The 11,868-nt window shown below is 48.5% G+C and overlaps 1 long non-coding RNA gene across 1 annotated transcript; it reads left to right on the top strand.

Moving 5' to 3' along the window:
• LOC136009245 (uncharacterized) lies at positions 1 to 11,349 on the top strand. The gene is made up of 3 exons (XR_010610430.1): positions 1 to 113; positions 2,678 to 2,826; positions 9,807 to 11,349. It is a non-coding gene; the product is annotated as an uncharacterized LOC136009245 (long non-coding RNA).
• Positions 11,350 to 11,868: the final 519 nt, after the last annotated feature.

Below are 11,868 nucleotides of genomic sequence, written 5' to 3'. Positions count from 1 at the left end.
GTTGCTGCATGTTGTGAAAGGCAAGAGACTGTTGCTGCCTCCAGCAACTGTTTTTCATCCTGGATGCCAATGCTATTGAGGAAGCTGCCTTGGGAGCTGTTGGATTTCCCCACGTGAGTGTGCCAGAACATCCCACTGCTTGCTTAGTTGGGTCTGAAATGGAGTCTGTGGGTCAGGGCCTAGGAATAGGACTTTGGAGGGTGTACTGAAGGTGCTTTGGATCAGTGCTCTGGATACTAGAGGAGATAGTTTAGGACTGAGAGACTAGCTCAGCCAACTGGCTCTTGAGAAAGCTTTGAGGGATCTTTTAACTGTATTTGTTCCCATTTGTAGGTTTTTTCCCTTAGTCTCCCTGGGAGCTCCAGATAGCGTGGACAGTGAGATATGCAATAGGAAAGATCAAGGGAAGACTTGCATTTGATATCTGCTTCTTTGGGGGCCTGAGGCTTGACTAAACTCTCTCACTCTGCTCTCAGCAGTGCCTGGAGAGGGGAATGCATCTGTTTGCTGGTATATTGTATTCAGTTTTGCTGAACTAATACTTTGCAGGTTTAGCTGTTGCTTGGAGGAGATGTTGGTCCTGATGGTCTTTAGCTGGAGAAGCCTTGCAGTGCATCTGCTACCAATGCGAGCTTAAGTATGCAGTGTTGCAGTGCCAATGGCACTACAGTGGAATAGTGCCATTTTAAAAGCATAATTGGAATGGAATGTAAGTTTCTAGCTTTGTTCAGGCTATGAATGCAAGCAACTCAAATGTGACAGGCCCTGGGGCTTCCATCCTGTGTCACCCACAAGTTTTGGTATAACCAGGGAGGCAGCAGTCTATGGCTTCTCCGGGGCAACAGTTTCACAGTGGTAAGAGGGATGCTCTGGGCAGCAGCCAGAGTTGCTCACGGTTGGGTGAGTGCAGCAGCAGCTGGGTTTTACACCCATCTCCCCTGCTTCTGAGCTGCATTGTCTTTGCATCGCTCTGCATCTCCCTGGTATCTGGTCTGGGGCACTTGGCTGCAAGAAGACTCTGGCAGGCAGGGTGGAGGCTCAGAGTGGCTGTAGGAAAACTTTATCCTTCTCTCTCCTTGTGACTGTATAGTGTTTCCTATAGTAATATGGGGGGTTTCTATAAGTCGAGGTTTCGGACTGCATCACATGTAGCTTTTGGAGGAAAAATTAGTTTCAGGTGTTCTGATATAAGTTTCCCTGGTGAAATGGCCATTTTGCTGTTGATGAAGAAGAGTGACATCCCACAAATCATCTCTTTTTTAACTGAAGTGGGTCAGTAATTCCACTAATGTTGGGTCCCTCGCACAGACTTCCATGCTTGCGTGGGGTTTTTTCTGCCTGCTGTCTCCAGACAAATGGTACAGCTGTTCATGCTGCTGTTGCTGAACTTCGCCTGTTCTGCGCCTGGACTGTCTGGGTGTTGGTGTGCAGCAGCAGCAGCAGCGCTGAGCTGTCCCCAGTGGGACAGATAAGGTGCTGGGGTCTCCAGTCCACGGGTGACTAACTGGTATTCAAGCTCTAGTGACCTCAAACCTAACTCTTATCTAGGCTTTTCTCCTACTGTTTCACCTTGGCTGGGTTTTTTCGTTGTTGCTGTAGGTGGCTGTTTTTTCTTTTCCCTTGTGTTTCCTCATCATCTTAAAACCTAATCTCTGCTTGGGCATGCAGCTTTTCAGGTGTACACCTCTGGCAGGAGTAGTTGAGTGTTCTTGTTAGTATCTGCCAAAACCAACCTGTTCATTTTGCAGATTGGGAGCCATAAAAATGAAGCCTGACCTTATGGTTCAGCATGTCAATTCTGTAGAGGTAGAGAAGAGAGCCCCTCTGCCTGCCTCCCCATCAGTGCTTGGGCTCTGTGCGCATGGCGGTGTCCTCTGACATGGTGGGGAGGCCAGCCAAGGGCAGGGGAGCACTGAGCTCCAGCAGGATGGGGATGGCAAGGGGCCAGCTGGGAGAAGAGATTCGTGCTTGCAGCACTTGAGGGCTGTTTGTTGTTTGGCCCCTGGCCCGGCTCTTCCAGCTGTTCCCCAGGACTGTTCTGCTTGGGTGCTGTGAGAGGTGGTGAAAGTGCCCCCTTTGCAGGGCTGCGCTGCTGTGCAGCAGCTTGGCTGACACCCGTTCGTCACGTGTATGGGGCTTGGACAGGGGCCTCTCCCATGGTGAGATGAAGGGAGAGCTTTGCTATGGATTTGCTTCTTTCACTACTCCCCTCCATGTAAGAAGCAACTTCTTCCAGCAAAGACCTAATCACTGCTACATAGACCAGTAAAATTATCAGTGTGCTTAATGAAACCAAGTCTCTACTGCATCTGCAAGGAGCAGTTAGTGGACAGCCAGCTCCTTGCTGCTGGCACCTGCCTTCCTTTGATGTTGGTGCCATACGTGCTGTTCCTGGGCCACATAGTGTTCTCCTGACCTGTCGGAATGGGAGACTGCTGGGAGAGGTGACCCTGCTGAAAGGGCAGAGGGGGAGGGAAGGGTCTGAGGGTGCAGAGGTACTTGGGAAGATGCTTGGACATAAGGGGCATGAGCATGGTTGTGGCAGCTTTTCCTGATGTCCTGCGCTCCAGCTGGGGACCTGAACAGGATACATGGAGGTATTCACATTGTCCATGTAGGGACTGGGAGAGGAGGGAGGCCTGACCGCTGTTGCCCTCGTGTCTCTCCTGCCTTCCAGGGCTGCGCTCAGAGCTGCTTCTGAGAAGCATCTTGTGGGGCAAGGCCTTTGAACCCCTTCAAAGCCTCTTGGGAACCCTGGAGCAGTGAATGTTGCAGAGAAAAACCAGACCTTGTCTGCAGAGAGGGGAAGAAAGAAAACCACGAAAGGCAAGTGCATGTGCAGGAAAAACCAACAATGGGAGTAATGTGGGAGAATACATTATGTTTATGTTAATTTGCATAAGATGACTTAGTTCAGCTGCCAGAGTTGGGGCATATGGGATCATTAAAGGGAATTCTAAGAAGAGAGTGTGTATGTTAACAACAGGGGGTAACTCAAACAATAGAGCGTGTGCTTTTCGGTTAATTAAAAGCAAAATTCTAATTCTAAGCTTCTGGTGGCTCATAACCCCTCCGAGCATTTTGGTCACTCTTCCCAGCTGCAGTTCTGGTTTGAACGGCCTCAGGCCTTAGTCTGTGGCTGTGCTTAGTGCTACGTGTTTGTGTGTGTCCCACTGCAGTCAGTCTGGTCTATGCCCAGTTTGTGCTCATGGGTAAGCCTTTGTGGGACAGCAGCTCTGCAGAAGAGCCCTGTATGGTGGTGGGCACGGAGACTGGTGAGGTTTCATGCCTACCTTCCTCCAGCAGCCTTGTCTGTTGCTAATGACACTCAGGGGAGTGGAAGGTGGTGCCACTAAGCAGCTTCCATCTCCTTCTGGTCCTGTGCCCACCTGTTTTGGCTGTTACTGCTGCATGGCCGGACCCAGACTTCCAGTGTCAAGGAAAGGCTAAAGGTGGCTTTGATATGTGAACAATACACAACTTCACTCCTGAGTAATTCCAGTTGAGCTTGGAGGCTGTGCAGGCTATGGGGAGGGAGGTACAACAGCAAGTGTCCATGGGGGCTTCTCCAGCACAAGCCGTGGTGGTGCCATGTAGGGAAGTGTGTGCCCCTGTCATATATATCCTGGTAGGAAGGAACGTCTGCAGCTCACCTCTTCCCTCTCTCAGATTAATTGGACAGGAGCAGGAAAGTACTCTGTGATTTCCCCCTTCCCCTCCTCTGGGAAGGCAAGTTCCCCTCAGACCCACAGTTCTGTGTCAGTTTGTGTCTGTATCTGTCATTAAGCTGAGGTCATGTAGGAAGGGTTAGCACCAGTTGTAATCAGGATTACTTATGGCCTCAGCAGTGGAGGTGTTATTATAAACCCCATTGCTCTCAAGTTATCATTCTACAATCGCAGAGTATCATTTTATGTAACCGTCATTATCTAGCTATTTATTTAAGTGCACATAGTGATCTTAGAACACCTGAGGTGGCCAGTTTCTTCTCAGACAGGATTATGCTCCAGTATGTGTGAGACTAAAATACATGGCAGCCATCCAAGGCCTGGAGAAGCCAGGGGATGATAAGGTGCTGGGGTTATGAGGGACATTGCTTTGCTGGGGGGAAGACGAAGACATTTCCTGAGGAAAGATGAAGTAATTTGTTCTTTGTAAATTGCACCCCCCTCCCCGCCCCAGCCCCGACTCGTTCTTTGAAATGGCAGAGTGGTTTTGGCTGAAGTTGTGCTCTCTCCCCTTGTTACCAGATTTTGAACATCCAGAGCTTCCTGTAAAGCTGGCAGTAATGTGGGGCTGCTGCTAGGCTGCAGCATTCCCATGGGTTGGCAGGACAGAGGGAGGGGAGAGTCCTTTACATCCTATGGGACTGCATTAAGAAGCATATGTATTATAGCTTCCTCCCCAAGATTTGCTTTAAAAAATGCATGCTAATGTACCAAAAGGAAAGATACCATCTATTTTTAAACAGGGTTTAACTAGAAATCATTTGTTTTGTTTCATGCTGTATTCTTTGTGTTTCATTTACGTCATGTGCTTTTGCATTGGGAAAACAAGCCCAAGCTGGGGGGGTAGTGTGGGGCGGAGGTGGGGAGTGAGGTAGATAGAGGAAAAAGAAAAACCGAATACTGCACAGGATGTAAGATTCTGCCATTTACTGTTGTGGTACCCACAGAAAATCCATTGGCACCATTTGGTGCATCTCATCTTGCTAGCACTGACGGTCAAACGCGAACAGTCCTGAGGTGAAACACAGCCCACCACCCTGCTTGCATCCCTCAGGAGCTTGTGGTTCATGACGTTGAGAGAGTAACAGCAGCAGCACAGGATCAGTGGCTGGTCACCAGTTACTGTGCAGAGGAGAAACAGTGTGGTGAAGGGAAAAAGGGTGCTAGAGAGAAAGTGACGAGTGTCAGAGATTTGTCTTGCACTTCTAAAGTGTCTTCTAGGCCATCATACCCCCCATTGCAGTGCTATTGCAGGTTGTGCTACATCATCTCTGTTCCTGGGAAGCGATGGAGCTGTCAAATGCTGCAGTGAGATGTATCAATTGCAGGCTGTCCTCTGTGCTCCAAAACTCCTGCCTATATCGTGGCATGGAAGCAACTTGTAAAGGAGGGCTTACATGGATACACAGGCAAAACAGGGGCCAATAAGTAAAAAGCAGGCTATAATAATTGACCCAAAGGCAAAAGACCAATGAGGAATTGTGGCAAGCTGATTTCACAGTGACAGACTTTTCTGTTAGACACACAGACAGACTTTTCCTGCTCCTGGAGGAATTGGAGATTCTGGCTTTGGAGGTGAGTGTTGAGCGTCTGAGAGATGGGTCTCTCAAAATGGTAGCTCAGGGACTGACAGATGATAGACACTAAGGCATTGAGTACCCCATGGAGACCTGCATGTGTTGCTGAGCTGGGTGCTGATGGAGGTTCCACAGGGCACAAGATCAGCACAGCTACCCCCAGAGCGGGGGTATGTGGGGACCCTTCTGCCCTGCTGTCGTGGGATGTCCCCAGAGATCATGCTGGGTAGGCCTTTGCCTTTCACCATGTGGGTCCAGCACAGGGGTGGGACAGAGCCCTGTGCTGGCATCTTGTACGTGAATGTCTAATCTTCTTCCCCTTCTCCAGCCTCTTCATGGGAATTTTTAGAGCCTGTATTAGGGCTTCAGGTGGATGCTGCTTCCTTGGGCTGATGCTGCAATGATGGGTCCTGGCCACTGTGTACCTCTCCCCACATAAAACTTCTGGGCACCTGGTTTGAGCATATGAAGCTGTGTTGATGTCCTTGTTTCTCCCTGTTTGCCTCCCCTGCTTTCCCAAAACCTCTCATGCGTGGCTTGAAGGAGGGATGAGACATCTGGCAGAGCCACATGCCTGCTTTAGAACTAGGTGCAGTTCCACCAGAGTCATGCACTTAGCTACGTTCCAAGCCATGTCTGGAGGCTATCCACAGTGACTACAAGGATCTTAGGTGGGTTGCAGAATGATCTGAAGCATACCTGTGTATTGGTGCCTGGCTAATGCGGCACCACATGTCTTCTGCGTCACCAAGCACTGGTTCCCTGTATCTGGGAAGAGAGGGGCAAAAGCAGATGGGGCCATGCAAGCTGCTTCATGGTGTCCAGCTCTCTGTTTCCTGACCTTCAGCCAGGGTGGGAGTAGAAATGGGATAAATTGGTGAGGTTTGTCTTGACATGGATTCAGTCACTGCAATTTCCCCTTTGCACTGATGGGAAGGTTAAATGATGATCTTCAGCACAGCTGAGTGCAGCCTCCCCTCCCTGGATCTGATGCAGTGGGTGATTCTCTGCAAATAGGAACAAATTTAGCTGGTATAAGTAGGTTACGTTCTTCAAGTACCATAACATCTGACACATCCAATCATGTTTTAAGTTACTGGAGTGATGCAACTTCCCATTACCTAAGATAGGGGTTTTACAAGAATTGCTGTGCACCTCAGCTGTGATGTGTGAGGCTCTGGAGGCAAAGTGGAGTTTTTTGCTTTTAGCTGAAGTCAAAGGATGTCTCTGGAATACTTCAGATACTTCTCTGTGCAGGAACTTTCACTATTACTTGCAAGGACAGGGCCTTCACAAGTTTGGAAATAACCTGGCTTTCCTTTGTGTGTACTTAGGGGCACTCTGGGACTTTGCTGCCTTCCCCTTTCTGCAAGCATGACCCAATGCAACGGCAAGGGGTAGGGTAAAGGGATTGCTACGTTCTCGCCCCTGTGCCCTCCCTGTGGCTGCTGCCATCCCTCTGGGATAAAGCTGAGCACTAACCCAGAGGTTTCAGCCAAGTACCATTTTGGAGTCAAACCTGCATGAGTGCTCTGTAACCTGAGTGCCACTGTGGTGAGGGCTGGGACTGCCCTTCCCAGCAGCTGCTAAACGGGGCTGATGAAGGTAGCCACTACCTTTGCCTTTTAGAAACTAATACCTCTTTATCTCTGAGTGGGCACCAGGAAATGGAGCTACCATTTTCCTTCTAAAAGCTGGAATTTCTTCCTGACATGAGCTCCAAAGCATCTGGAGATGTCAGTGACTCCCTGCTGCTGCCTGTGAGGGTTCCCTGGAGCTGCTGTTGGATATGATGGGGAACCTTGGTGTGGCTGAAGGCTGGTTGGTGCCGACAGGCACAGTGCAAATATCAGTGGGGCTGTGCTGCAGCAGGCTGGATTAGATACTCGGAAGAGATCAGATGGGTAAAATCACAGCCCCTGAGGGAAACGGGGTCCTCTCTGAACAGGAACAGGGTCAGCTGGAGATACCAGACTGAGGGGGACAGCAGCAGACCAACTGGGGCTGGGTGAGCCATCAAAGGCGCTAGAGTGTGTTTTGAAAGATTAAAGGTTCACCTCAATCCTGGCCTGTCATCTAAAAGAAAGCTTAAAAATGGGGCATGACTGATGATGCTGCACCCCAGTTCAGCCTTAGCTTCTCCTGGACAGTGCTTGGAGGCCCTTAAAATAATCTCCCAGGATAGTCAGTGGTTGTCATTGCTCTGAGAGGCCTGCAAAGAGTGCGTAGTTTGAGAGGCTGCACAGCTGGGTGCCTGTATACAGGAAATACAGCTTGGGAAAGCAAACCTGTGAGCAGCCTCATTGCTTCTAGTGCTTGTGCCACAGGAGTTGAGAGTTGAGGCCATTGTCATAAGTTTTAAACAGCCTACTTGTTGCTATTTCCACCCCTGCATAGGGTATACAGGAAGGCTTTCTGTGCTGCAGTGACCCTCCTGCCCCGTGAGAAGAGCTGTCATGGGATATCGTGTGGGGAGATACTGCATAATGCATGGCAGCGCAGGTGGCCTGTAAGCAAATACTGAAAACAGAGTGAAACAAAACCAGTGGGTTATCCCAGTTATGCTCTCTCCTCTGACCTTCCACTGCATCAGGCAGATGGGGAGGGCATCTCTGCAGGTATGTCGGGATGGAGGATGAGCTGGTGTAGCAGGAGGCAGTTCTGTCATGCAGATCAGTACAGGTATGTAAAGGAAAAGAGGTGGCTGTAATAGAAAATAAAGCAAAAGAGCAGCCTGTTGAAGAAATATGGGCCTTTGAGCTTGAGAAGTGAGCGTGTGCGGGAACAGCCCTGGAATGCTGACCAAAATGACCAATGGGAGGAAACAGCTGCCAAATGTAGTTTCTTGCTGCCCTCTAGTGACTTCCAGAGGTAACTGAAAGTGTCAGGAGCCGGGCTGCGGCCGGAGCCGCTCAATTTGCGAAGTTAAACAGCCGGGAAATAATCCCGAAACATCCTGGTCTGTGTGGTTTCTGTGTCTCCCGCAGAACACGCGTGGGAAGCTCTGGCACTCTAAGGCAGAGTTCGGTGGGTGATCAGTCATGAAGCGCATTTGTCACTGAATAAGGTTATTTCCCAAAGTAGAGACAAGGTTAGAGCTGCCTTTTCCCCTCCACGGCATTGCTGCTCCAGACTGGGGCAGGTTTCGTTTCCTTTTAACGGTGCTCTTGGAATGTCTGCACAGACACGGGGAGAAGCTCCTGATAAAAACTCTCCTGAGGGAAGTGGAGTTTTCTCAATAAAAACGAGAAAAGCTCTTTCATTTTTGACCTTTCAAGTGCTTCAGGCTCACTCCATAGTGATGGACTGTGACCCATATGATTCCCCCCTTCTACCACTACCCCTTACGGAGAAGGATGGGGAAGATTTAACAAAGCAAAAAATCGGTAGATTGCTTTTTTGGCGTTTTGGTGTGTTTTGGCCTTCCCAGTTCTAGGGAATCAGTAAGATTGCAATTCATCTTCACTCTTAAAACTGGACTTACAAGTGAAAACATAAGGATTTTCTACAGAAAGTAATGGGAGAAGCTCCTATGGATCTTGATTAGGCCAAGCTGTCACATTAAAACTCAGGAGTCCGTTTACTACTCCTGAAATACTATGATGAAGATAATATTTTGTCTTGAAAACGTTTTTATAAAGTTCATTGGGGCTCCTTTGTGTATGTTGCTGCTGTGGCCTGTTCATCCCAGTACAAACACATCATGGGTATGTAAGACGTTCTATAAAGAGCTTTGGCAAGAGCTAATGCCTTTGCATCATTCTGGAGGGCTTCTCCTCTCCACCTCTGAACAGCGGCTTGCAAGAGCAGTGATGGAAACAGTATTGCAAGATGACTTTTCCTTTATATCCCTTCCACTTGCCTTCCTCCTGGCCTGCAGCTTTGCCGGGAGCCCCAGGCTTTAGCTGCTGAGAGCAGGACAGCTAGAAATACTATCCCATTACCATTAATTTAGTCTATTTTGTTCCCTGGCACCTCAGGGAGCTGTGGAGCCAATGGTGATAAATCATTTCTGCTGTTTGTGTCCTTGGGAGCAGCCACAATAATTACTTGGAGTGACCCTTGCTTTCAGCCATCATGAAAACCTTGCCATGATCCCAGAAGAGCTTAAATCCTTGATAGGATGTAAACTGTTGGCATCAAGGGCAGTGTTTGTAGCCAAAACAGGAATATAATACTCAAACTACTGCCCTCCAACCTGTGTATTTTTAAAACAAGGTTAATGATCTCGTTAAAGAGAACAAATGTGCAGTGCTCTTAAAGGTGGTGACTGGTTTTCCACCTATAATATGTTAAAGATTATTACCAGGGAATTGGAGATGACTGTCCTCTCCATTGGAGTCTGGAGGTTTATTTGGACACATGAAAGTGATGCGTGTGTGACCTAGGGGAGCTGACAGTGTGCTTGGATAGGGGTGGGAATGGTAAGCTGGGGATGCTCATGAGTCAGGCTGCCTCATAAGGAGATAGTGGTGTAATACCTTCCTTCCCCCCTCCCCAGGAGGTGAGTCTGTCTTTGCCATGATATTTCTGCTGCACTCTTTGAACACTGGGGAGGTACAAAATTGGACAGAAGCAAAGTCAAACCTCTCCTGGAGGTGTGCAGATGACTGACGGCGGAAAGTGCACAGGAAGCAGAGCTCTCTCTGAAGGGCAGTGCACTTCCACAAGGCGAGTGGCTTTCCCACCCTGCTGCATGGTGAAACAAGTGACATTTCCACCCCTGCTACATGTACATCGGCTGACATTTCCTTCCCTGGCACATACCATGGCACTACATAAATAATGAAGCCCATCTTGGTTTGATGACCCCCTGCTTTGCCCCGGTAGGAAGCATAAGAGATGTTCCTGCAAACTTTTGGGCCTATGGCTGTGGAGGATGCAGCACATAAGGGCAGTAGAATCAGTGCTGGGCCGAGCTGGCTCCTGATGCACCTGGTGCATTGCTCTTTTGCTGCTTGTATCAGGAGTGCAGCTTTGAAATATTTGAGCACACCACATCTGGGCTTTAATTCTGGAGCATCAATGGGCCTGTCATTTGTCATGCTTTAAGACCAAGAGTTGTTGTGCAGGATGGATTTTACACTTTGACTCGTCCCAGTGAGATAGTCTGGGGAAATTCAGCCCACAAATACCAAACCCCTGGCATGCACCACACAACAGGTTTAATAATGGCAAGTTATGAGTGAAAGAGACCACTCACAGAGCATTGTCCAAAAATTACACTGTCGCACATTCACACTGCATGTCCAGACTAGAAACCAGACTCAGTTTGCAACAAGGAGTGTGTTTAACTCTTGGTACTGCTTGCCTTGGTAACTTGGTGACTTCTCCGTCATTTGGAGTTGCCAAATCAAGATGCGATGTCTTTGCCAGAATCATGGTATAACAAAGCCAGAAGCAGTTGGCCTCAGGGCGTAGCAAGAACAGGAGCTCATACCTCAAACTTTAGATGATGGTTCAGAAGTCTCAGATGTTGGTGTTATCAAACCCCAGTGTTTGCAATATCTTCCTTGCAACTAGCAAAGGGTTATGTTTCCAGAGCTGTTCTGTGCTACTTTTTACCTTTTGCTAGAATAAAGGCTGGGGAGTAGACTCTGGCAGAGGTAACACTCAAGTTCTGGCCTTCTATCCCCCTTTTCCCCTGGTACGTCTGAGGATGTCAAAATGACCAACTGGCTTCAGTGATTCCGAAAACTGAATCAGAAGCTGACTCCATTGAAGTTACTTTTGAGGCAGAGGAGAAAAAGAAGGTGGTTATTTTATACGCAAACTTTAAGTCAGCCTTTCCTCATGCTAGGAACCACATGCATAGCAAACATTCAGATCAACTTCATGGTCAGCTGCACAAGGACCAAAATTAGGACCTCAAAACTCCATGGAAAAATAACCAAATATCTGAGAAAATGCTTCGCTTTACTTGCACAGCAGGCAGAAAAACGTGTACCCTTTGGTTGTACGTGTGTAAACACACGGGTAAACTACAATCCTCTGACATTGCTTGAATTAAAAGGATGGATTAAAAAGAAATGGCCCAGCTTTGTCTTGAGAGGATGGCAGGGGATACAAGCTGCACAAGAAACCTCAGCGAGATTGCTGAAGTTTGTGTATCAAACCTAAAGCCTGCAGGCTGAATGTTGGATGCTAAGAAAGGAAACATTACAGGCTTAAAGTTTCTGCCAGCTGCCTCTCATCAGGCACTCGGGATGCAGCTCCTCAAGCAGGGAGTTTCGTTCAAAAGCATGTGATTTTTTTGTCGCGTCGGACCACCAGGGCTTAACTGAGGGCGACCTTCTGCAGGGGAGGCGATGCGTGATGACCTCTAGCGGTGGATACATGCGGAAAGAGAGCTGAGGCGGTCGCGTTGGTTTTTAACGTTGCGATCAGTCAATTTCCAGCTGGAGGCATCGGCGGCCATGTCCACACAGCCTGGATTTTCTGTTCAGCTTGGTGGCAAGGCACTGGCTTTTCTCTCTCCACTGGATCATGGTCCCTTGCAGGTAATTAAAGAATATCAGTGCAGGTAAATAAAAAAATATTGTCTAGACAATAATATTTTGTCA

The sequence above is a fragment of the Lathamus discolor genome, chromosome 2 (genome assembly GCF_037157495.1).
Source record: "Lathamus discolor isolate bLatDis1 chromosome 2, bLatDis1.hap1, whole genome shotgun sequence".
Classification (NCBI taxonomy): domain Eukaryota; kingdom Metazoa; phylum Chordata; class Aves; order Psittaciformes; family Psittacidae; genus Lathamus; species Lathamus discolor.
Note: the sequence above shows the minus strand (reverse complement) of the source record. Positions and strands in the feature narration are given on the sequence as shown.